A 5,263-nucleotide genomic window follows, 5' to 3' on the forward strand; every position below is an offset into this window, starting at 1 on the left:
GTGTGTGTGTGTGTGTGTGTGGGTGTGTGTGTCAGAGAGTGAGAATTTGTGGGCGCGAGAGACAGCGAGGATGGGAAATAGATTTGAAGTGTTTGTGTGTCCGCACGTGTGTTTGCACGCATCACTGAAGCCGTGATAAAGTTTGTGCCATTTCTAATTAGAAGTTGGCAAAAATGTGATCATTAGTTTTTCAATTAAATGATACAGCATTCCACAAAGCCGGAGACTAATCAGTCTGTAATTAATACAGGCAATTCTTTTTACAGTTTATTTATAGATTTATTTATTTACTCACTTGCTCTCTGTTGTCAGTAGCGCAAGAAACTAAATAGAGGCTACGTGTGTGGTGTATACTCTTAATTCTGTATGTGACAGACTGACAGACTGTGAGCTCTACACTTGTTGGCAGGTAGTTTATCTAGATGAATACACCTCCACCCCCTCACGCACACATGGGTAGAACTGCAGAAACACTCTCACACACACAGGATTTATGTCAGGGTAGGCCATGTCTGGACCTGAAGCTCGACCTCTCTGCAGAGTTTCTGACACACCTGGCTCTGATATGAAAATGCCAGTGTTACCTAACTGGATCGGCTGGGTGAGATTAGGCCCCCGCGGAGCTCTGCAGGGGTGGTGCACCTCCAGGCCTGGAGCGCAGCTACCAGGCTTGCCATGAACACTGTCACCGTCGAGAGTGTGCGCCCGCTAGACACGGGATGTAGCCGGTAGGTTTGTGGAAAGAGAGATAACATCACAGTAAAGGCAGGTGATTAGGGGATTTAAGCCAGGAGTAATTATAAGCTCTCTGCACTAAGCACTGGCAAAGTATTCATTAAAGCATCACATTTATCAAGCTCTGAAGGTATAAAACCAGAAAGTATGATGTCTATGTCTCTGCGTGTGTGTTTGTGTGTGTGTAGCTGTTCTAGCATTATTTTTTCTTCCACCACAGATTATTCTTACTGTAATTTAATTCGCAGATATTTTATTTCATTTTCAATTATTTTATTATTTCAAATAATTACTATTGATGCCGTTTCCTATACAGAAAATAATATCAATCCTTTGTATGCTAAGACACAGCACATGGTACTTCTGGTACTGTAGGATAATTCACTCTGTAGTCTTTTCTTCTGACCACGGCGGCTGAAGTGCTCTGGGCGGTTGGAGCTCTTTCCTCTCTGTCATGTCCTCTCTGGGGTCTTCGTTAGCGGGCCAGATGGTGGCTTAGTCCTGGCAGGTCGCATCCACCAGCCGCATCTCTCTTTTAGTCTCGTGCACGCTCGTGCCGTTTCCACACCAATGATTACAGTCATTCTGCCTGAGAATGCTCACACACACACACACACACACACACACACACACACACACACACACGCACGCACGCACGCACGCACACACACTCACACACACACACACACACACACACTCACTCACACACACTCACACACACTCACACACACACACACTCACACACACACACACACACTCACACACACACACACACACACACTCACACACACACACACACACGCACACACGCACGCACACACGCACACACACACGCACACACACACGCACACACACACACACACACTCGCATCACCGTCTGCCCGGCATAAACTGTAGACGAAAGCATAAACACTTTGCACGCACACCATGTGTATGCCATGAACACACCTTACACACACTGTACACACAGTGTGAAAACACTGTAAATACAACATACACACACTGAACGTGTACCATATACACATTGCAAACACACTGCACGCACACTGTACCCACACCGTAAACACCATACGTGTATCATACTTATACCTGCACAGTAATTTTGGCTTCTGCACAAATAGAGAACACTCATTTTCTATATTTCTATAGACCGAACCCCAAATCACACAGAAGAGCCCCATATTAGGAGCACTGTGTTACTACCATTTAAAATGCACAGGCAGTGTGTGCCGTTAAAGTGCCGGTGGAATTTTTTGCATCTTAGTTATACATGTGCATGTATTCATATTCCCTGTTAGAATCCTATTAAATTCCTGCTGTAGCATTTGGGATATTAAGCGGTGGGAGTAGAGGGGGACAAGTACGACCACTTGGTGTGTCCTGCGATTCCAATCACCCAGAGCTCGGAGAACGGAAGAGCAGAGGAGAACGGAGGCAAAACAAGAGAAACGACTGAAGACTCGCTCTGCGAATAAAGGCCCCGGTGTTCTCCAGAGGCACGGGGTCGGAGGGACGAGAGAGAGCAGGAGAGAGAGAAGGAGAGAGAGAGAGAGTGTGTCATTAACGTGCTAAGAGATTTAGGCACGGCGTGTGGAGAGCGTCAGGTGAACTCTCGAGTTAGGACCTCCTCACAGCTCACCTGAAGGCGTTTTGGGATTTTTCGACGGTGTGTTCTTGGGCCAGTTGAGTGTCACCGGGAACGTCACGCCCCCCCCCCTCCCCCTCCTCCTCCTCCACACGACGCTCCCGCTGCGTGTGCAGAGAGATGATGAGCGGCCGATCAGGACGCGGAAGTGAACGCCGTCGCCTGGGAGCATGAAGATGATGGGGTCTGTTGAAGTGCGATGCGCCTCTCTGCGCCGGCTCGCCTTTGAGGTCTCAAGTGGGAGAGACAGTTCGCAGAAGACCCCCCACACGAACATATCAGCATGAACGCTGTACATCCGTACAAGAACCACGCTATCTGAGCTCTGATGACGGAGGGACAACGAGAGTAGCCTGTCTTTCCTGATCATTAAAGTTAAGGCTGTGTGTGTGTGTGCGTGTGTGTGTGTGTGTGTGCGTGTGCGTGTGTGCGTGTGTGCGTGTGTGCGTGCGTGTGTGCGTGTGTGTGTGCGTGTGCGTGCGTGTGCGTGTGTGTGCGCGTGCGTGTGCGTGCGTGTGTGTGTGTGTGCGTGTGTGTGTGCATGTGTGTGTGCGTGTGTGTGTGTGCATGTGTGTGTGTGCGTGTGTGTGTGTGTGTGTGCGTGTGTGTCTGTGCGTGTGCGTGTGTGTTTGTGTGTGTGTGTATGTGTTTGTGCATGCGTGTGTGTTTGCATGTGTGTGTATGTGTGTGTGTGTGCGTGTGTCTGTGCGTGCGTGCATGTGCGTGTGCGTGTGTGTTTGTGTGTGTGTGTGTTTGTGCATGCGTGTGTGTTTGCATGTGTGTGTATGTGTGTGTTTGCGTGTGTATGTGCATGCATGTGCAAGTGTGTGTGTTTGCATGTGTGTGTATGTGTGTGTTTGCGTGTGTATGTGCGTGCATGTGCAAGTGTGTGTGTGTGTGTGTGTGTGTGTGTGTGTGTGCATGTCTTCATGTGTGTGGTAAGGATGTGCTTTTTTTTTATAGCTGTCCTACATTTCAGAGAGAGGGAAAAAATAGAATCTGATTAAAATTGTCTGATTGTTTTGGGAGATATTTGCACACATGCGGATGGCTTAGAAGCAAATATGCACAAAGACAGAGTCTACGCACTCCAAACACCACTGCCAGTGCAGGGCTTGGCAAACAGGTAGAGAAAGCATTTACACACTGCTCTTTTATAACTGCTTGCATGTGTGTGTTTGTGTGTGTGCGTGTGGCTCTGCAGTAAAGAATAGAGCTTTCAGTCTGCTCACATAAAAGCAAAGACGTCAAAACTCAAAGAACATGCCTTAGTGAATACAGGAATGCTTGTCAGCAATTTGATTTATTTTATTATAAAAATAAATTCTTAAGTCATTTGTTTGCTGATTTTTGGTTCTAGGTGCAGTTCACACAGGCTGAAGCCTAATTCATTACAGTGAGCGTGTCAGCAGTGAACCTGGACCTGCGTTAGAGTTCCTGACCATTCCAAATAGGTGAGCAGTTGATTTTGGTGCTGCTAGTCCTCAACAAAACCTACCTGTAACTGTCGCTAAAGCGGGATAAATATAACGGGAAATTTTTTTTTTCAATGTTTCAATATGTTCAATATAATGCTCACATTTAAGAAATACTACATGGAAAGTTTGGAAATGTGGTAACTAAAGTAAACAGAAGCCATTCCTTCTTTACATATCAGCTTGGAGAAAGGTACAGGGGAAACTGGACTACCATTCCAAATTTTACAAATAAATGAAAAAATGCATAGGTAACAAAATGTAATCCTAAAACACCCCAAATGCATCTAAAGAGAGTTAACCTAAAGTTAAAGAGGTGCGTGTGTGTGTGTGTGTGTGTGTGTGTTTGTGCGTGCATGCGTGTGTGTGTGTATGTGTGTGTGCGTGTGTGTGTGTGTGTGTGAGAATTACTTTTATAGCCACCTTTCCGACTTTCCGACACTCACTCACAATCCATTCTTGCTGAGGTCATGGAAAAATTTACTTGAAATGCACACCTCTTAGAGCTATCTTTTTGCCTCATTTTCAAATGCTCTCTCAACTCAAAATTAAGGCAGTTAGAAAAAAAACGAATTATAATATTAAAACCATTCACACTTCACATATTTTAAAAAAGCGCACACTTCATGCTGGCGATAATGCAGAGAGATTCTGCTTAATTAAACTTAAGAAGAAACCCCACACTCTTGCCATGGCATGGAAATGTGCAAATTATCAAATACAAATTAATTAATGTTTTGAGTCCACGTTTGGAGCAATGAATTGCATTTAGAAAATGAAAAAAGATAGGGAGAGCTGGCAGAGTGTTGCTGCATTGGTGGGTAATTTATTATTGCCAAGTTCAAAAAGCAAAATAAAAACCGCACCACAAACACTGCTGGTCTAATTTTATACTTTACGATCCCAGATTATTATTTTTTTAAAGTATGGAAATATGTGGAGGTGATGCAGATATAATCAGTCTTTAATAACTCATGTTAGAACGTGTGGAGCTCCCCTCTCACTACTCTCTTTCCGAAAAATTCTGTTTCTTTCTTCATTTTCTTCTGGTATTTTCCTTCTCTCTCTCTCTCTCTCTCTCTCTCTCTCTCTCTGTCTTTCTGTCCATCTACAGCACTTTCAGAAACATTAGCTCTTTTAATCAGCGGGGATGAAACAGGCTTTAGGTTGCTTGCCCTTTGACCCTTGGCCCGGCAGTGACCCTTGATCCCTGTTTGGTTTCTCTTGGGTCAGTTTGTCCTGGACAAAGCCTGTGCAAACATGGGACTGTCAGTCACTTAGCATGCTAATGCACCCTGATGCATGGGGCGGACGAGGACTTCAGAGTGACCCCCTGCCATGACACAGCCAGTCACTTGACCCCCCCACCTCAGCAAACTTCATGGGGTACAAGAGGGCTGCCCCCGAG

General features: G+C 45.6%; 1 long non-coding RNA gene across 1 annotated transcript in view; it reads left to right on the plus strand.

Moving 5' to 3' along the window:
* Positions 1–3,449: 3,449 nt before the first annotated feature.
* Positions 3,450–5,263, plus strand: part of LOC145659683 (uncharacterized) — a 5,119-nt gene continuing 3,305 nt past the window's right edge. The window contains exons 1-2 of the long non-coding RNA XR_014125784.1: positions 3,450–3,506; positions 3,741–3,834. This is a non-coding gene — a long non-coding RNA (uncharacterized LOC145659683). The remainder of the gene's footprint in view (positions 3,507–3,740; positions 3,835–5,263) is intronic.

Source organism: Electrophorus electricus, chromosome 11 (assembly GCF_041902795.1).
Source record: "Electrophorus electricus isolate QZ-2024a chromosome 11, ASM4190279v1, whole genome shotgun sequence".
Taxonomy (NCBI): domain Eukaryota; kingdom Metazoa; phylum Chordata; class Actinopteri; order Gymnotiformes; family Gymnotidae; genus Electrophorus; species Electrophorus electricus.